A 23,425-nucleotide genomic window follows, 5' to 3' on the forward strand; every position below is an offset into this window, starting at 1 on the left:
GTGTCTCTTTGGCTGTGATTGGTGTTTGATTGCATTTCAGCTTTGGCGGTCCTCATTTCTTGGGCAGGTTAATGTTGAGGGCCTCCGCATATGTGGGTTTGTTGTTGCTATGTGTGGATGTTGATGGTGTGTGTTTTGAGGGGCTATGTGTTGCTTGCAGTGTAGTGCAGGTGTTTACCTTCTCCTCCTGACTGTCTAGCACAATCTTGGCTGGAGAGAACTTTGCTTCCAGTTTGGCTATATAAGTGCATATCTCGCATGTTGTAGTGTTGGGTGGTAGGAGGAGATGGTTGTCTATGTACATGAGGCAATTGCTACATTGCCCCAGCATGCCCAGATTCACCAGGTGGACAAGAGAAATCACTGGACGCTGACACTTGTACATGCCTGTTTTATGAAGTACAAGGGCTGTTTTTCCCTTTTCCTTGGCAGGATACTTTGTAATTATAGACTATTTAGTGCTTATGATCAATTTTCTCCTTATTAACAAGGAGTGTTGAGTGCTTTTATCAGTTAAGGATTCCTAGTGCTTTCCAGCTGGTTCCGGGCAAGTGCTAGTCACAGGGATTTCAGATTTAGTGCTGCTACTGAGAAATCAGCTAGTTTTAAGGGAAAATTTGAAGAGCAGACTGCCTGGTGCCTGGAATAGTTTAACTGTAGCCCTGAGGCAGTGCACGATGTGCAAACCCGTGCAAACATGGGTTTTTAACTCAGAAACTTGAAAGGGCCAATAAGGTAACTTTTCAGAGCTAGAGATACTCCTATTGTGGCAGATAGGCTGCACTAGTGTTTACACCTCTCACTGATAAGCAGAAAGACCTCTCACTGGCACAACAAAGTCTGGTCCACTCAGAAAATAGACAAAAGTCCTGAAACCAGCAGATCTGGGATCCAGACGATTCTAGTATAGGAAAGGGCAGGAAAACAGCAGTACAGAAAGTACTTTTTTAAAATTAGGCAGTAAAAAGCAGTTCAAACAGTAGCAATGCACAGAAAAGGCAGTCACACTTGAATGGGATGCCTACAGAATCAAATGCAGTTTAAATTTTATAACTTAAGAAAAAACAAGTGCACACACAGTAAAACAATTTTAACTTAAAATGCAGCAGAAAACCCATGTGTGTGTGTGTGTGTGTGTGTGTGTGTATATATATATATATATATATATATATATATATATATATATATATATATATATATATATATATATATATATGTTGAGCCTGCTATATTTGCAGGTACATGTGTATCCCCCCATAAGAAATGTAGGCCAGTGTTGTGGCAGTCTGCCTGTAGTTTGCACAGTGCTTTGTGACATGCCTAGCAGCTTAGTGTACATAGCCAGTGTGATGTTATGTCCAGATATTTGTCAGATGTACTGCTGCCAGGCCACCATAACTGTCACGTATTTCTGACAAAGCAGTGGGATGCTGTAAACATGTTAATTACTAACTAGTGGGTAGTATGTGGCCATGTGACCTCTGCACCACTGGTTATTATGTATCAGGACAGACAGGAGTCTGTGAATGCATAAACAGTGTGGGCATATGTATTCCAGTATTTACATGATATATACATTTACATGGCTGTTAACATCCACATTGTCAGGCTTGGTCCACATGTCTTGCACTAAGGGGTTCTGTGTATACCTCTGGACTGACCAGAGTGTGTCAGACTGTCCACATTTATTAGTCATATCTCTGTTGTATTCCACAGGACCATTATTGTGATATCTGTGGTACTGTACTATGATGACCTTAGGATGTCTGTCAGTAACTGATGGCATACATGTCAATAGCAGATATGACCTCCCACACACAACATTTCTGTTAAGACAACCCCTGTTACAGTAGCAAAAGTCTACATTTATACCTGCAATATGAACATGACATCCCCTTGCACTAAGAGGTTGAGACTATTGCTGCTGAGGTATGACTCCACTCCATTTTCTGTACATATTTTAAACATATATATATACATATATATATATATATATATATATATATATATATATATATATATATATATATATATGTACATACACACACATATATACATATACACATCTATATATGTCTACACATATATATATATATATATATATATATATATATATATATACACACACACACACACACACACACACACACATATAGTTATAGCTATCTACATATATATAGACATAGATATATATATGCATATATGATGTGCACACACACACACACACACACACACACACACACACACACACACACACACACACACACATATATATATATATATATATATATATATATATATGAGAGATCTATATATGGCCATATATATGATGGAATATACAGATGTATATAAATATAAATACATATATATATGAATATATGTGTATGCACATGTACACATATATCTACATATATATATATATATATATATATATATATATATATATATATATATATCCATATCCTTGTTATGTGTAAACATTACTGTTGTGTATACCTTACCAGATGTATCACACCTTATTTATCTTCTATGTGTATATCTAGATATAACAACATACATGATGCAACAGTAATATCACTAACAAGTATTACACAATTGTAGAAGTCACAACAGTTGTTCAATACTATTCAATATGTGTACTGATAGATATGTTGGAAAAACAACCACTGTCTTCACAGCTGTTACAGTGCAGTGGTTAACTGCTGTGACTATAGTATACAGGGTCCTGGGTTCAAGACTTGCGAGGGCTATTTTGTTGCTGGACAGAACAAGGGCTGTTGGATACAGAGTAGTTAAGGCAGTTTTGAGCAGCTTTAAGCATGTTTGCACAGGTTTGAGTGAAGCTAAGTGATGCTAACGTGTGGTTAAACATAGATGCGCTTACACCGTATAGGCTTCGCTTACCAGTGCGCAAATGTGCTTTGCTATAATATTGCAGCAATACTGACACCTGCTAAACATGGATCAGCCCTGGTAACCAGTGCTCACATTCCAGACTGATAACATAGCAGGGTAATGACATCTGTAATAAGTGTATGTAAAACCACGTAAATAACATGTGTCTATGTGCTGTCATTGCACTAGCAAGGGGTGTGAGTCTACTGTCTGGGACACTTGAGTATATATGGCTTCTACAACACTCTTATCCATGTAAATGTGTTGCATACATGGGTAGTATCCCAGGTTATATGCAGTGACACTGGCATGTAGTGTATGATTACATTACTACTGTTGACAGTGCTTTCCTAAGTAAAAGTAGATTGCTAACTGTAGTACTGGAAAAAGCACCCCTGCATACAAAGATGGACTCTGAGTCCTCACTGTCATGTTCCTGGTGTGTGAGCTGTGTCTCATTAAATATTTCCTACTGGATAATGATCTGAAGTGGAAAGTAACTGTAGACTACTGTGTGTATAGCACATGTCAGTGAGAGCTGCCGTCATGTAGTAATGACATTTCTTTCGGTGTCAGATGTCTGTCAACACATTCATCCAAATGCATAGCTAGTTGCCTAGCTGATGTCTGTCAGCCCTCTGTACAGATGTGCAGATGTCAGGTATCCATCTTGGATACTTACAGGCAATCTATGCTTGACTGACACTGGCATATCTGCCCAGCTGCATTATAAATTCCACAGATAGGACTCCACACCCTGTACGCACCACATGCCATGGATACCTCAACTACACTACCACAGTCAAAAGAACATGCTTGGGTACAGGTCTCCAAGATCGACACTGACCATGTTATGTAATACATGTTGCATACATGTCAACTGGAGCACCTCACTGGCCCTCTGCAAGAGGCACCCAGATGATTGGCTGATGCATGTCACTCTCACCCTGAGGATCACCCTAGTGGTATCTGTTCACACTTTTCATCTCTCCATGGACAATAGTCTGGTACACACCTATGAACACCTGCACCGATGCACCCCAGTATTGACAAATGTGTACATGTGCATTACTGAGAATTTCAGTGTCTATGTGTTTGTAGACCTGTAGTTGGGAATATCCTGAGGCCCTTTACACCCCCCCATTGCCATAGTTAGATGTGGCTGCTGCTGTACCAGACATTGCATGTACCTTTTTATGCTTTTCTCCATAAAGGCTACCTGGGCCTTGCAGTACCAGCACAACACTGTTGTACAAATGGGTTGATAGGCATGGGGGATACCCACTGAGTTCTGGCAAGTGTGTGTATGTATGCATGTGTGTATATATGCATGGTACAACATTGTGAGGCCACATTCTCCTATTATAATATGCATTGCCACACAGTATTAGGGATAGTGATGTTGCTGACCATAAGAGAGGCATGGCAATGCATCACCCTACTATGCCTATGGCATGTACATTAGATGCATACCCCTGTAGTAGCACTCTTGGGATGGACAGGGGGTTGTGTTGCAGTCCTGGTCAATGTGTGATGGTGGGTATGTCAGAGTGTTATCATGGATTTCAGTGCATACAATATCCATAGTCTGGTGTGGGTGCTGGGTATACTGTCATTACACCATGGTACCCCTATACATGTCGCATGTACCACTGTATGGGGACCACTGTCACCATCAACCATACAGGTAACTGATAACACTATCCAGCCCAGTTATGCATGTGCTGTGTGCAACCTACCTGTAACACAATGGACACACTGACAAGGTAGTTAGCACTGATAAGCCCAGGTCTCTCAGATGTGTGTCTGACTGTTATGTATTTGCCAATGTGTATATGATGGTATGTCACACTATGTATTGTCCATAAACAACCATTACATCCCCCATTACCATACTGTACATGCCTGGGGATGTTCTGCATGTAACATGTAACCTGGAACACACCTCATCCTAAAAGCCGTGTGGTGTGTGCAATTAAAACCACACATATCAGTAGCACTACATACCTAGGTAGGGGTCTAGTCCCAATGTTTCCAAGTAAGACTGTGTGTGTATGTGGAGGAATCTGCTTCAGTTTGCAGAATATACATGTCCCAGGAGGTCATCTGTCCAAGAACTGCCTGGCATATGCTAACATTTCACAGGTATCATCCTGTGGACATAGATTCCAGCACAACTAGTGTTTGATGTGTAAATGGCCTCTTCCCCACTGTATAGGTGTGCAGCGATACTGGGGTTGGTATATATAGCTAGATGCGGCTGTTGTGGACACAGCCAACATAATTTCAGTTACTGTTGAGTGTATCCCCCGCTTAGCTGGCCGTAATAGTATACAGTTTATGTTGGCAGGTTAGGTAGTTGTCTATCACATTATCTGTGGTTCTACAGCACCTCTCACCCTCCAATGGGTAGGGGTGTGCCACCTACACCAGCAATTATCTGTGGTCCTACAGTACCTCTCACCCTCCAATGGGTAGGGGTGTACCACCTACATCAGCACACATATGTTTACTGAGTTGAGGATTGCACTACATTGGGGAAGGGGACATATACCCTGCCAGTATCATTGTCAATGACATTAAACAAGTGGGCTGCTTATTCCCCAATGTGTTGTGCCTAGTCTGGCTTGATGGAATTACATAGGCTACAATGGGTTCCTTGCACAGGTACATACATCCATGTGTACAGTATTCTCTGTGGAGTGCATCAACACCAAAGCCTGTGTGTGTTATACACAAACATGTGGTGTGTACCACCAAGTACAACTACCATCGTCCACTGTAGAAGGGCTGCTAACAGTAGCCACCATGCATTCACCTGTATACACCACCCCAAACCTATTAGCCATGTGGCACAGGCAGTAACTGTTATACAGACCTGTGACATGTGTTCACCTGTACCCAGGATATGGCACAGCCAAGGTGTCACCACAGTGCCATACCCCTTGTGAGATATAACAGCAGACCATCCTCCTGCTGACACATGGACACCTACAACACAAACGGATAACATTATGGTGACCACAATCACTCAGTGTTAATAACAGCTATAATGCATCATGGCTGAACAGCTACACTTCCTGACATGTAAGCATTAAACATTACTGCTGACAACATGTTACACAGCAGTACATTGGTACACTGTAGTACAGTCACCGTGTGCATCAGAACCATATTAGCCTGTCCCTGCATCAATCTTATGGATGACAGGGATGTGGCACATGTATCATTATATGCACAGGGTGTGTTGTTGGTTTACCTAGCTTGAGCCATATGTTTGACAGCATGTGTGTGAGTGAGGGGGTTTTAATTATTGATATGGCTGTGGTGATGTGGTGTGTGTAGGTATGGGGTTGCCCTAGCTGTATTTGTATTGTGTGTGAGTATGCATGCACACAGTTCTGCTATATGGCTGCCCTATACAGGTGTTTGTTGGACAGCTGCAGACCATACCTGGCAGGGTGTGCAGTTCACCGCCTCCAGCCATGGACACGAGAACTGTGCCTGCCAGGAGTTCCACGGGCACATCCAGGTACAAGCCACAATATGGTATTAACTCCTGATGATGACATATGTCTGCTGGAACCAGGTCCCTCCTGGGACTGGCCAGGGCCATGTGCACATGGCCTGCTGTGGTGTGGTATGGACAGCACCCCCCCCTGCAGTGCTAGGGCTGATACTGCCACTATGGGAGCAGCTTGGTGTCCTTGCATGTCCACATTGACCTCCAGTTGTTGGTGTTGCTGGCTTACGTCCACGTGGCCATCGCACCACTCACACCACATGCTTGAGCATGGGCAATCCACAGTCGATGAGTCCCACCATCTCACCCCACCATCTATCCATGACCTCTGTATAATAACAGAGGGCACCTGCAAGATCACAGATGTTGTCAGTAACAGCTGAAAAAGTAGCCCTCTGCAGCCCAGACCCTGTCTGGTGTACCATTCCATACATCCCTGCACCTCCATGACAGCCTGAAACATGCTTCTGGTGGTACCAGATGTGGCACTTCTGATAGGGGCACAATGACCAGCAGCCCTCCAACGAGCACCCTTGTACATCTGCCTATGTGGTACCCTGCCGGACATCCGGCTATGGCTGCTGTGTCCAGACACATGTGCAGTAGATACCACACTGTCCTGGGCACTGCCACCAACTGCCAACTGTCCCTCTGCTATGGCCACCGGTAATGAGGTATCTATAGGCACTGTGACTGTGTGTGGGGATGAGGTGGATAACAGCAAGATGTCAAACGATGGCGCAGTTCCAGCCACTGACAACCCCGCCTGTGCCTCAACACACCTATCATCATTTTCAGTGTCTGTATGGACACCATCATCAAATTGCCTGCAGGAGAGACCCTGACCCACCTTGCCACCTGTGAGGGGAAAACAAGAAATGCACTTTAAGACCTGTATGTCATTGCTTAACAGTATATACACATACACACACACACACACACACACACACACACACACACACACACACACACACACACTGACATTCCACTATAATACTTACCTGTCCCTGAGTTTGCAGACTGTCTCTAGTTTATTCTCTTAAGTTCCCCATCCTGCATCAAACTTGGAAACTTACAGTCATTAATATCAATCATTAATGCATCATTCTTCTAATTTCCCTAGACAAGTAAACACAAAACATGACCTGTTACTCCATTACCTCTTTGACTTGATTGGAGTTGGTTTTTCAGATTCACTGCTGTCATCCAGTGTTCACCCTGGGTATGTCCAGACATCTTGAGCATGGCCCCCATATGTTAGGGGCTACTACAGTCACTGAATAATGTCATGCACTAGAGTGTCATATGTAACTATTGTTCAGTAGATGCAAGATCTGTTGCTCTATTAGCTCGTTATGTGGACTACAGTAATATTTGAAAATACTCTCTGCTGTTGTCTAGTAATTCTCCAAATGCATCTGTAGTGCTGCATATGTGAGTATTCTTTCACCTTTCTGCCGTTTGCAATTATAACAGTATCCCTGGTGTCTAGTTTCCCTCCCAATGCATGTTTCATGCTACAGACCATATTATACTATCAGCTGCCCTGAGATTACATGTCGGACAAGTATTCCTGGTGTCTCATGTATCTGTCCATGTCCATGTACTGCACAATTTCAAAGGGAATTTGAGAAGTATGAATAACCCCACAATCACACATGTGCATACATGGACACACACACAAACACACACACACATACACACACATCCTACATACATCAACCCCCCCCCCACCACTCCACCAGATTGCACTTACAGACAAAATAATCCCCACCATTACCCCACATGCACACTTACAGGTGAGGTTGCACGAAGATATTACACACAGACCTCCCATTATCCATCTGTCAACAGCATGCAGTGCAACTATAGTCAATCCATGCTAGCAACATTATACATGTGTGTGATGCACGGGTTGTGTTAGTAGGTGATGCCCCTTCCCCTGGAACACACTGCACCCATGTACACAGTATTGCTGTGTACCTGTTCGGAACCCTGGCATGTACTGTACACCATACCTCACAGGTGTACACACCATTGCTGAATGTGTATTACTGTGTCAGTTATGTCTGCTCTGCTGCTCACAGCCCCTATACATTTGTCCTACACATACCTGGGATGATATGTGGGCAGATGTCATTTGTGTATGCCTAATGTCTGATTTACAGATCTCATCATCAGAGGTGCATGTATTGCCAATATGATACAATTACACTGACAATGTTCAAACCTTACCGTGGCTATGGGGAGTGTACACACCCTTATTGATATGACACCCTCTTCCTTGATATGTCATGGGACAACATTACTGCATATGTTAACATTACATGAACCTGATATGTGACATATCATCTGTGCAGTCAAATGCAGTGTCAAACAAATGTGTTAGTTGTGCAGATGCTGATTGAGATGCATACACTTTGTAAGTGCATATGTGTGTATGCCCTTATCATGATGGTTTGTTGCACCTACTGTTATGTGTACTACAGCAGTCACTATTCCTGGCAGGGGTCTACTAGCATGGACCATCTGCATTTGCCAGTATTTGGTCAGTCTGCCCTACACATGTCCCCCAACTCTGCATGATTGCAAGGTCAACTCATGTGCACACCCCTTGGAGTTCACACACTGTCGTCACTATTGCTGTGGAGTCAGGGTTATGTCTGCCACAGTTCCTGACCCTGACTGCGTGCAGATACAGCCATTCATAGCATCATTTGGATCCCTGCTGCAGTGCATTGTGTGTCATGATGACACCCCCCTCCCCACCCTCAGCCTTTTTGCAGATGCTTGACAACTATGGCCTGCACATGTGTGTCATTTTGCAGTGTCACAAACACTGAACACTATGTGTACCAGCCTAGTCCCAGCTAATGAATGGCAAACATACAGGTGTACACTGGCACTGGGAAGGTACAGATGGGGATGGTGGGCCTGAGGTGGGGTGAGGTGTTGGTTGAGTAGCACATGTATCTTAATTGATACTGTCTGTAGGTTTCCATTGTGGTCTTGGTACACCAGTAAACATTGCAACACATGCCTTTTGGGGACCTTTTCTGTTATACATACGCTACCTATAGAGAGGCCTGGCTGATGTTTCCCTATGGTACAACTGTCCCATCTGATTACCCTAACCCATGGGCCACACGTATGCAGAGTCCAGGCAATTGCTGACGTGGGTGCTGCACAGCTAGTACTTGTTAGACATTCCTGCAACTCCCTCAGTGTTGTGGCATGTTACTAGGCAGCCTGCATGACTGGTCTGCTACATGTGACATCATCTGTCTTGGATGGCCATCTGTTTATTTTCTACATTAATCCTGTCCCATACATTCTCGCCACATACATGACTGTCTGCACTGTTTGCCATGGTATATGCAGTGGTGAGGTATGGCTACATGTCCAACACCTGGGTGCTACCTGTTGGGTATGGGGTCCACGCCATAGCAAGTAAGATGTATGCAAACGACAGTTGCCTCTGTTGCAGGTAGGTGGGCACATTTAATGGCCAAATGTCTTGGACAGCAGACCATTTCTTGGTGTGATGTTGGGGATGTGTACTTGCTGGAAGGTCCATTCTCATGAAGAATGCATGCTGTCAGTACCTCAACAGCTGCTTCCACTATATTTTATCTGGACTGTCTGCACACATATGCTTCCAGTGTTTGTGAAGGTATGTATTCCCCATATTTGCTGTCCTAATATTCGATTCCATATTACACACTCATTGCTCATGTTAGGATCACATTGCAGGTTGTAAGAGTTGTGGACTGCAGTATTGTGATATGCCATAGTGTAGATCTGTAATAGTTGCCATTGTAATACTGGCATATACACTGTTGTAGCACTGTATAAGGGTGATGTTTCACACATGCCCCTACTGTAGGCCATTTGTCTCACCATTATGTTCATCTCTGTGCACACATTTTGCAATGACAGGATGTTAGTTATATTGGAGGAGTCTGACATACCCTTCAGATACACCATCATGGTGACCACTGTGATGCAGTGCAGTTAACAGCAACAATACATGAACATGTACAGCACACATTATGGGTAGGTGTGTTAAATGTGTGCATGGAATATACCATGGCCATAACATGACCGGTGTATTGGCAAACCTGAACAAACACCATACTCACCAGCTACAGGCTGCTGTAGCCTGCCCTGGAGGTATAACAGAGGGACCTACATAAGTGTGTGAGAGATGTGATGTCAGTAGCCACAGCTGTGGCATTGGTACAGGGTGGGTGCAGCATTACAGTACATCAACAGTACAAGCCCACAATACTACAGATTATGCACATCTGTTTATTACTACTACACAGCAACAGGCTCTATATATTTCATCTCAAATATACATGATCTAACTGTACAGATGTGGATGGATATGGAACAATGGTCTACTGATGTGCCCTTTGGGCTTACCTGCATGCTCCTCTGCTATTGTGTGGGTCGCACCCACCTCCACTATGCTCTCTGTCGTGTGTGTGGGTGGGCAGGTGCCGCGAGGCTGGCAAGGAGCTCCTCAACATGTGTCAGAGGGGCTGGATGGCATGACCCCCACCTGTTGCAAGCTGGTCCCCCTGACTGCAGCAGCATGCCGATGGGCATGGTGAAGTAGATTGGTGCATCGATGTTGGACCTGCTCATAACTGCGGTTATGCAGGCTGACATTGTTTACCCTGTGGACAAGATCGTTCCACAGGGCGGTCCACTCCTGCAGATCATGGGCTGTTTGGCCGAACAACATATGGTACTGCTGCACCAGGTGTGAGATGATGACATCATTCTCCTCTGCTGTTTAAATGGGCAAGCACTCCGTCGACATATTGCCTGAAAGACATAAAGATGGAAACAGCTCTGAGGACCTCATACTGCAAGGTTATCATAGTTGTTAATACACATCTCTGTCTCCCCCCACCATATCTGCAACAACAATCTGATCACACAACTCAACAGGTATGTCTACAGAATATCTACCGTTGGGACATATATCGTATTGTACAACCCTTTGTGCTTTGTGTTTGTAGTCATGTTCCCTGTCGGTACACTATCATTGGTGGCCTGTTATGGACAATGTCACCTGCATGCCATTATAAGGGTCACTATGATTCCATAATGCATGAGTTCTTTTTGCTGTGTGACTGCTGCACATCTGTTGTTTTGTATTAATGGGGATATCTATGCATGCTGTTGGTCATGATCCAGGAATGTGTGGACTATTACTACCCACGTATGTTCTATAACAGTGACACAATAGCATGTTTGGGAAACAGTTGCCAGCAGAACTACCTCTCCCACCACATCTGGCCATGTTGCCAGGCCACATCACATGTGGGACCCACCCTGGGGCCTCCTCATCTACTGGTCCTGCACTACCTTCAGGTGGAACCACCTCAGGGGATGGTGTTCACCCCCCCTGGAGTACACACAGACATGATCCTGTCACCCGAAATCAGGTCCAGGGTCTGGTGCATAGGGAGCTCCACAGAGACTTGGGGGATATACTACAGCATCTTAATGCCCTCAACACACACTCACAGGGTCCGCATGCTCCTCCTGCTCAGCCCCCAGCCCAGGCACCTTCAGGGCCATGAAGCTGATGTTATGACTGCCCATGGGTAGGGACCTTGGTCCCATTGTTTCCATATGGGGGCTCATGGGCTTCCACATTGCAGATGACACACCCCATCCAGGGTGTTTACTCACCACATGTGTCATATACCACCCCTGTATGCTGTCTTCTCTATCTTCCAATCCAACCTACCTCCAGAAATATACCTGCTATTCTTCCCCAAATTACCAATTCCACCTTCAAAAACAAGGGCAATGTGTTCCCAACATGGGGTTCACACCTGACATAACCGTCCATTTTACACACACTTACTGCTGTATATATATGTGTGTGTGTGTGTATTAATATGTGTGATGTTCCTTCACACATATCATGCAGCACTATCATTCAACAGTAGGGGACATGTATTTATATACATGTGTCTGTGAGTATGTTTGTATATATGTAGGTGTACACACACACACACACACACACACACACACACACACACACACACACACACACAAATATATATATACATATATATGTGTGTGTGTGTGTGTGTGTGTGTGTGTGTGTGTGTGTGTGTGTGTGTGTGTGTGTGTGTGTATTATGAGATATATATATATATATATATACAACACACACACACACACACACACACACATATATATATATATATATATATATATATATATATATATATATATAAGGTGCATTCAGACATCAGGTCCACACACTCTAACTCTCCTTCCTGCACAGGTGCACTGTTCTGCTGTGCTACAACACAGACAGGTGCCACATGTGGACACAGCCTAACATTAGGGGGGTATATATAGGTACAGATTTCAGATAAGCCTATTACACACCTATGGCATTTGTGCATGCTACATTACACATTCACATGACTGTCCTGCAAGTGGTGGGCTCTGGAACCCACATGTCCACCATAATGGTATTACTTCCACCACCCACTATTGGCCACACTAGTATACATGTCTTGCATTACACAACACACATTATGATGGCTTACATCTTGTCAGTCAGTGCTAATCTGCACAGTTGACAAGTATGGCCCACTGCCGACAGGGACAGACTATATTGTCCATAGCAGTTGTTCAGCTGGACATCATTACAACAACAACACCTGATGGTACATATAAATCATTCCACATCATATAGCCCATTATTATGGACCAAGTGCTACATTCAATTACATGCATATATGCTTCACATACCGGTTGTGGGAATGATGTCTCTTCTGGATACAGTTTGCTGTGTGGATGGCTGGATGGATGTGTGTTTGTTTGTTTGTTGCATTTATCTCTCTCTCTCTTGGTCTCTCTCCACTAAATGGATTGAGCTGCTTTGAATAGATTGCTGCATGGATTTTGTAGGTGATGCACATGATCAGGTGATGGCCTCTGCACCAATCAGTGTCCACCACTTTCTACCTGCATGCAGCCTTATGTGTAGTACTTCCAATTACCACTGTCATGCAAACCACTACTATAAATTCCAACATCATGTGGGCGTGGTCCCTTTACCCTTCCTGTATGGAGGACATCCTTCCTGTGTGTGGGCAGCAGTGTTACTGACAGCAGATAGCAATACCTCTTACAAGAGGACTTGCAGACACAGGCCAGCTACATATTTGTATAAGGTTCCAGACTTACAGACAGCGTGAGTATTCTTGTTATATGCATTGTATACCACCAGTATTACAGGGTTTGTGTGTGCATACTAGTTTAGCATGGAATGCAGTCTGTCTGCATAGCTCTCAACTGTGGGCCTATCCACATGATGGACAGAGGATTGCCTGTTATGTTTTGTCTATCCACTACACAGGTCTTGTGTCAGATATATCACTGGCATTGAGTCTGTTGAGTGCTATCAGTACATGGCTACATCCATCTGTGCTTTTGACTTCATATTCCTGACTAAGGGTATATTGCAAACTATCCTGTAACACCAGCAACTTTCTCAGTGTATAACAACACTATTTCAAATATGGCTCTCTGTTCCACCCTCTGTCCTCCACCTATATACCAGGCTTTGTCCATATGACATGTAGTAAGAGGTTGTTATATAATGGCCTGTGATTATGTTGGGCTGCCATTCCTGCCATCATTCCAGTGATATTGTGGTCCCACACATATTGTGGGGTAGGGTCCATATGTATGTGGGCTACAGCTGGACAAAACATGTGTGCCCTTCTGCAGTCCAGAGGTCAGTGTATGTAACACTGTTATATGTCCCTGTAAGTCAGTCTATGGGGGAGGGCTATGCACCATATATAACCTAGGCTGTTACAACATGTGTGGGATAGCAGTAGTAAGATGCCTTAAGGTATATGTTGTACATTTTCATACATTTCACCTTGGGAACATTGGTGGCCTAGTGTTTACTGTCATGCAAACTGTTCTGTTTTTCAGTGTGATAGTGATGTTTTCAGTTAAGCATTGTTATGTAACAGATACATCCTCATTGTTGCAACTTAATTCTTTCTCCCCCTAGGGGTTGAGTACAAAGTGTAACTGGAGGCTGCTGAACTATACATCTGCATTACTTACTGTTGATTGATTGTTATACTTTGGCCCAGTCTTTCTTTACTGCTGTACTACTTGAAGGCCTTGGCCTGGACAGCAACATATGTTATGCTTTTGGATTACTGCATAAAATGATCTGCTTGAGAGTTGCATTACTCAGTATATATTTCAAACACCTAACAGCTATATGACATGGAATATACAACTGTAATAGTACACAAATAAACATTTCTTATGTATGTAAACCTGTGTGCGGTGACATATCCTTTGACTTCTCTGTGGGTATATGTTTTATGCAAGAATTGTCTTTTGTATGAGTGAATCATACACTGTCCATTTTAAAAGGTGGCAACTGTAGAAATACTGACTGTTCAATATGCTGTGTACCCTCTAAATATGTATCTTCCTATGCATATATATGTGTGTGTATGTGTATATACATATATATCTATATATATGTACATACACACACACACACACACACACACACACACACACACACACACACACATATATATATATATATATATATATATATATATATATGTATATATATATATATATATATATATATATATATATATATATATATATATATGTGTGTGTGTGTGTGTGTGTGTGTATGTATCTTTGGAATGTTTATTGCTTCAACATTGTACATTCCCTATGGTAGCCAGACTGTAGTGCATGATATGTTATTGATACCATCCTGACATCATACAGGTGGGATGGATTACTGTTAACTTCTTGTGGCTATGTTGTTTAGGGTCCTGGGTATGGGAATTGCAAGTATTGGTATTGTGTTGCAAGGCAGATCTGTTTGGCTGTGGGGGAGGAGGTGATATCAGTAATTACAAGAGGTACTTAGTTTGGGCCCCCTCACCCCCATTAATGGTGCCTTTCGTCATATATGTATTTTTTGTGTTCTCTTTTATATCTATAGGTACATATCTGTATATACATATATACATACATATATGTCTGTATATATATATGTAGACATATATATCTATAGATGTATACATATGTGTGTGTGTGTGTGTGTGTGTGTGTGTGTGTGTGTGTGTGTGTGTGTGTGTGTGCGCGTGTGTGTCTCTCTCTCTCTGTATATATATATATATATATATATATATATATATATATATATATATATATATATATATATAGATAGATATATATATATATATATATATATATATATATATATCTATATATATATATATATATATATATATATATATGTATGGGTTACCTACAGAAGACCGACAGCTCACAACACCGACACCCACATCGCCGACACCAAACACCCAACACACAAAATTTGACAACAGCAAAATAACATTTCCTTTTTTCTGCTGGGAGGGGGCTATGCCCCCCTGCACCCCCCATGGGGGGCTCTGCCCCCCGCACCCCTTGTAACTTTAATATACCAACTCCGAGATTGCACTACAATGCAGGAATGGAAATCTTTCCATTCTGCACTATGGAGACTTACCGTTTCCCCATTGTCGGTATTTCGTGTGTCGGGCTTTTGGTGTCAGCAATGTGGGTGTCGGTATTGTGAGCTGTCGGTCTATATATAAATACACACACACATATACACACACACACACACACACACACATACACACACACACACACACACACACACACACACACACACACACACACACACACACACATCTACATGTATAAATACATTTCCTGTACTGTTGATTGTGCTGGATGATATGTTTGTGAAAACATCAGGGACCTGTATATCTGACATGGCTTAGTGGTAAAGCACTTTGGCTATGGTGTGCAAGATGTTGGGTTCGAGACTTGCAAAGGCTGTTTATTCTGTTGCTGGGCAGAACAAGGGCCATTGGATACAGAGTGATTAAGGCACTTTTAAGCAGTTGCAAGTGGGTTTGTGTGGGTTTACGAGATAGTAAACAATGCTAACTTCTGGTTAAATATATTTACAGTCAGTTAGCCTCTAGATTGCTTATCCTGTGTAGGCTTTGCTTACCCCAGTGCAAACAGGCATAAACCCACTTACTGCTGCTTTAAGGTGCTTACTCCCACTTACCCCCGTGCTAATTTCTTTAAAAGAAAAGAAAAAAGATTGATAGGAAAGTGGTGAAAAAGGGGAACAAAGAGGGAAAGACAGTAGAGAAATAGCTAGGGATGTGCAGGATGGGTGTGGGGAATGTCATTAGCTGCCCATTTCTTCTACACTAATAGCTTTGCATATACACTAATATGGACATAGATTTGGACACTCAAACCACTGAGAGAGGGGTGAGGACAGCAATAATATGCTGTGAAGCTGATTAGATATGTGTGCAAAATGGACAGCGATGTATGAGGTGAGATTTTTTGGGGGGAACAGATTGTCCTTTTTTTTTTGAAGTGAGAGTTGGGTGTTGGTGAGGGATAGTAGGTATATTTGGGGAGGTAGTTGGGTAGGATAATAGACAAGACAGACAAGACAGCATACAGGGGTGATATATGACACATGTGGGGGGTAAACAGCTTGGATGGGGAGGGGTGTTTGGAAGTTGGAAGCCCATGTGCCCCCTAATGAAAACAGTGGGACTGAGGTCCCCACCCATGGGCAGTCACCACTGCACCTTCACGGCCCCAAAGATGGCTGTGCTGGGGCTGGGTAGGAAGGGCAGGCTGACCCTCTATATGTGCCACGCGACCCTCAAGCTGGCATAGCAGATCTCCAAACTCCATGTGGAGCTCACTACGCACCAGACCCCAGACCTGATGACAGGAAACCGTATCCTGTCCACGCCCACACCCTGAGGTGGTTCCACCCCAAGGTGGTGCAGGACCAGTGGATGAGGAGGTCCCTGGGTGGGCCCCAGACGTGCTGGTGCCCAGTGCCACAGCCAGATGAGGTGGGTCTGCTGGGACTGGCCTTCCCAAACATGCTATGGTGTTTCAATTTTAAAACATATTAGGTTAGTAATAGTCAACTCATTCCAGGATTAGGTATAACAGCATGCATAGATATTCCCATAAACCCAAAACACCGGGTATGGAACAGTTGCATAGCAAACAGAACACATGCATACATGGAACAACAGTGGCCATTACAACAGAATGCAGGTACATTGATGGCAACATGCCACCAATGTGGGAGTATTTCAATATAGCACATGCATAGAAACAAATTTCAATATTTATCAAAGAATAGGACATATGTCCCAACAGTAGATTTAATTGCACACATACTGATTGAGTTGTGTATTTAGTTTATTGTTGCAGATATGGTGGGGGGGGATGTCAATTAACAACTTGTATATCCTTCTAGTTCTCATTACTTTTTTAGTCAGTGCTGTGATCTGTACCTTACAGGTATTATTACACTACCCTGTGGCCTTAGTTTGGGCAGTGGTATGGATGTAGACAACTATATACATGAACTGTGTTTTACCTGCAGTATGCACCTCTTACCAGGTATACTTGTGGAGGTATTGTTTGTTAACACTGCAAAAAAAAAAAAAAAAAAAAAAAACGAGTAATCTCTATTGTATCCCCAAAGTCTCAAAACAACCCACTAAACAAGTGTAGTTGGTCCAAAAACAAAATGGTGTAAGAAACTTCTCTGTGTGGAAGATTTTCAGTCCATATATCTCTAGTTAATCACTGTATAGTAATCAGATCCGACAAAAGTAGTAGAAGTATCAAACTTAAACTCGTCAAAGTAAAAAAAATAAATAAATAAAAAATATATAATTGCACAGAATTACTAAGTATTCGAAAATAATCCAAGCAAGGCAGGCAGTCTGTTTCCAGTCAAAAATCCTTTATTAAGTACACAGACAAGCGATCCAAGTAAAACAAAAAATAGAGTAATAATTTCCTCACAAGCTTTCTAAGTATATATATACTTTTTATCAGGCAAGGAAGTAGTTTATTGTGCTGTAAAGCAAAGTGTTATTGGTACACATGTTAAAATCACATCCCTTTCTGCATCAGTGTGACATTCGAGCTTGTCCTGCCCTACTTAGTAGCTGTCATAATAATGTAACCCTTATGTCCTTTAGATAAAATTTATATTTTTTTATAAAATTTACAATGTTGTGGTACCTCTTATTCAACCAGATTATTAAGTAGATTATTAAGTCTGTGATTTTATCCAAGACAATATACTACATGGCTGGAAATATATCAACCTTAGTCCATTTGGCAATCAAAAAAATATATATAAATATATTCATTTTGGGCCGGATTCACGAAGGCTTGCACGGAGTCTAAGAGTAGAGTAAGACTCCATGCAGCCAACATGTCCGCTGAGCGATCCAGGAAGAGCCGGTAGGGGCATGTAACAGAGCTCCTTAAACTCCTACACGGACAGGGCTTGGATATGCAAACTACCCCAATTCCAGGCGAAAGCTATGCAAATGAGGTAAATTTGCGATCCAGGAAACCCGAACCTGTCTGAGTAGGAGTAGTGTTATTTGCAGAAATGTACTCAGTTGACAACTGAGTACGGTTCTGCAAATAGCAAAATGGAGCCGTGACAGCTCCAAAAAAAGGATGCATTTACAGGAGGAAGCATGCCAATGGCCAAAAATGCGGCCATTGGCAATGTGAAGTGATGCAAAATAAAAATAAAATAACTTTTTTTTTTCATCCCGATCTCCGGGGTTTAAGCGTAGCGCAGCACTGCGCAAACTCGCTGTGCCCTAAAAACCAGAAAATCAATAATTAAGATCTACAAATGTGGATTTTATAGCTGATATGAATTTACAATGCAAGTGAATGGAAGGCTGAAGACAACATGGCCACCGAGTAGAGGTTGCTAAGGGGGGAAGCTCAGTCTAAGAGATGTAACCAAGCATTAGTAGGCAATTCTATTCAAATGAGGGTTAGGACAGTGAATCACAAGTTTACATAGCAAATGAGCACAGTCAGTGGAGTGTAGGAGTAGGATAAGGGAAGTAACAGAGTAGAAGATAGGTGACATCACGATGGGGGCATGTATGAAAGAAGTGAAGCTCATTGGAACTGAGTGGCATGTGTCAGGTGACATTTACATATCATTGAAAGAGGTGTGTCAACAGGTAGGCTAGGTAAAGTAAAGAAATTGAAGGTGTATGCCATGGATAACACCAAAGTTTCTTGCTGAGCGTATATGCACGCGTGTGCATGCCAGTAAACCCGAGTAAGACAGTGTGCGAGCGTGTAAGCCGGAGTAAACATATGTAAGGCTGTGTAAACAGTTGTAAGCGCATTTGTGCTGGTGTGCACGTGTTTTAACAAGAATAAGCAAGTTTTAGTCCATGTAAGCATGTGTGCGCATGTGTTAGCTGGTGTGTGCGTGTTTGTGCTTGTGTGCGCGGCGCTCCCCCCTGAGGAAACAGAAAGGAAAAAGGAAGCACACCAAATAGTAGGAAGTTACCAGGGAGTACTAGCAGAGCTAGCAGGTGAAAACAATCAGAATCAGGCAATTACACAGGCAGCACACTAGCCCAGCCCATCCCAACACTTAAAGCTCTGCAAACAACAGTCCATTATGTTTCTCTCAAGAGACACTGCATCACTGAAGTAAGCTAATAGAAGTGAAAACTGAAAAAAGCTTCACTGAGACAAAGAAATGTTAGGGGCTGCCATTGCTGTTATAAGGCGACATATGCAACATGCTGAGGGTGGTGATAATGCAAATGCTGCTGGACAACCCACAGTGAGGAGACGGAGAAGAGTGTACAGGCACAGGGTAACCTACCAGGGGCTACATGAGCTGGAGATAGTGGAGCGCTATAGAGTGGGCCGAGACCTCTTGCAGCAAATTGTTGAGCTCTGCATGCCACGCCTCACACACAGAACCAACAGAGGGGAACCCATTCCAGTGGAAACCAAGGTATGTGCTGGCCTAAGAATATTAGCAACAGGTACCTTCCAGAGACCAACTGGTGATATGATGGGAATATCACAGGCATCAGCATCCAGGGTACTGCACCAGTTCCTGAATGCCATGACAGCACATGTTGGTGATCATGTATATTTCCCCAATTTCCATGAAGAATTGACCAGCAATATGCATCTCTTCCAGCAAATAGCGGAATACCCTGAGGTAGTGGGTGCAATAGACTGCACGCACGTATGCATCAAAGCACCAGCTGGTGAGCAGGGTAGGGTCTACTTCAACCGCAAGGGTTTCCCCTCCATCAACTGCCAGGTCGTGTGTGATGCCTAGGGCATAATACTGAATGTGTGTGCTGGCTGCCCTGGAAGCTACCATGATTCCCATATCTGGCATCTGATGCAGCTGTACCAGACATTTGTCAATGGGGACATCCCATATGGTCACCTAGTGGGGGATGCTGGCTATGCACTGGAGCCGTGGCTGATGACACCCATCAGAAATGCACACACACCTGAACAGGAACGCCATAATGAGGCACACGCACAAACACAAAATGTAATCGAGCGTCTGTTTGGGCTGCTCAAGTCACGGTTCCGGTGCCTGGACACATCTGGTGGAGCCTTGCAGTACTCACCAACTACATGTACCCAAATTATCATGGTATGTGCTATGCTACATAATGTGATCCTGCGAAAACAGCTGCAGCAGGACCAGCATAGGCCTGGGCCAAACAGCCCCCCACCATTGCCAAGGCCATCACAGGGAGAGCGTGACTCGGAGGAGGAACAACCTGAGCCTGCCCCAGTAGGCAGAAGGAGATGTGCCCAGTATGCTTTGGCCTTGGCAAGGAGGCAATGTATAGCACATACACTGGCTCAGTAGGAACCCTGGAAATTATACCTCTCTCTGACTTGCACATATAGTAAAAGGGATGCCTAAGTTGACTCCACCTGCTTCCAAACATGTATAGGGAGTGTAGTATGTGCATCCAACATAGTCAGCCCTGCAGCACCACCTGAGGCATGATTGGCATGTGTTAAGCAATATAAAGCAGTGCTAAACAGCATTTATCACCATGTAGTATATGTAAAGAAAATCGCACACACCAACTAGCACAACTGTGGTCAGTGTTGAGTAATATTGGGCAACGTTCAGCAATGTTGGTTAATACTGAGCAATGTTGGACAAGCTGGGTCTAAGTATATGAAGGTCTATCCAAACACCATTATATTGGGTGACTTCAACTACCCAAACATTGACTGAGAGCAGTACTCAAGGCCCAGCACCCTAGCCCAAGGGTTCCTAGAATTTATAAACTCAAATGCTATGGAACAACTAGTCACCACCCCCACAAGAGGGGATAACATACTGGACCTGGTCATCACCAACATGGGGACTCTATGCTCCATACCAGAGGTATTCCCCTCATTGGTAAGATTGGACCATAAATCAATTCCACTGGATATCCACATCCCGATCCCACCCACAGCCCAGAAAACCACAGTGAGAAACTTCTCAAAAGCTAATGTCACACTTCTCAAAACTGAGGTGGAATCCTTCAAGGCCCCTGGGCCAGTGGAAAGTACAGCTCAAACTGCAGAATCCTTTATAAACACATTCTATGGACACCTTCAGGAATGCATGGATCATGCTATACCAAACAAAACCAAGACCTAATCATCCAAAGGCAGGTGTCCTGCCTGGTGGACCCCAGCCATAAATAAGCTGTACAACAGAAGGAGGATGCTACTACATAATAGAGCAAAATCCCTAAAAGGGAACGCATCTCTGATCAGTACTAGCAAAAAACTATGATCCCTCATAAAATCATCCAAGGCCAGCTTCGAGAGAAAAATTGCACAGGACACTAAAGATAATCACACGGCCTTCTTTAGTTATGTTAGGAACCTGGGTGGCAACTCCCAGATATGCTCAGAGTTGGTCCAAAATGACAATAAATACACTGAACCGACAGACATTGCCAACATCCTGGCAGATAGGTTCAGTGCAAACGTCTCCTCCCTTCCCCCCAAAGAGCAAATATCTATCCCAGTAGAGTGCTGCCTCCTTGACATCTCAGATGCTCAGGTGAGAGCCACCCTCTCCAAAGCAAAAAACACAGCATCAATGGGACCAGATGGTGTCCCAGGCTGCGTTCTACATGAACTCCAAGAAGAGCTAAACCCCCACATAAAGCTGCTGTTCAATCTCAGCCTTACTACAGGATATGTACCCAAAGAATGGTGTACAGCAACAGTGGTCCCACTCCACAAAGGTGGTGCCTCTACGGACCCTGGAAACTATCGCCCCATAAGCCTGACTAGCCCGGTCTGCAAAGCTATGGAGAGGATCATCATGGAACACATAAACAAAGACATTGGGGACCTACAGACACTGGATCCTACCCAATTTGGCTTTGTTATGGGCAGATCTTGCCTCTTAAATCTGGTCGATTTCTTTGAAACAGTCACCAAGGCCATTGATGAGGGGAAGGTAGTTCACACATCCTACCTGGACCTTGCAAAAGCCTTCGACACAATACCCCACTTGGGCATCATATATGAGCTCTCCAGCTTAAATATAAACCCCTATGTCATAAGATGGGTTGCAAAATGGCTCAAGGACAGAACCCACATAGTCAGAATTGCTGGAGCCATGTCAGACTCTAAACCAGTTACAAGTGGCGTCCCACAAGGCTCAGTCCTGGGACCTCTTGTGTTTGGCATATATTTTTCGGAGGTACAGGCTAACACGTGAGGACTGTGGCTGACCAGGTTTGCAGATGACTGCAAACTGGGCGCCATAACTGACTCTCCAGCTGACACAAGCATCCTCCAAAAGGGTCTCATAGAGATGGATAGCAGGTGCCCGAGCCATGGCCTAAAGCTAAATGCTAAAAAGTGTATAGTCATACCCTTTGGCAAAAACAAAGTGCACACAAATTACCAGAACACTACAGACCACCCTCCCAAACCCAGGAACCTCACTCAGCCTTCCTGAGAACACTGAAAAATATGAAGGTCTCTCCAAACACC

This window comes from Protopterus annectens, chromosome 4.part0 (genome assembly GCF_019279795.1).
Source record: "Protopterus annectens isolate FY-2018-M chromosome 4.part0, PAN1.0, whole genome shotgun sequence".
NCBI classification, from domain to species: Eukaryota; Metazoa; Chordata; order Ceratodontiformes; family Protopteridae; genus Protopterus; species Protopterus annectens.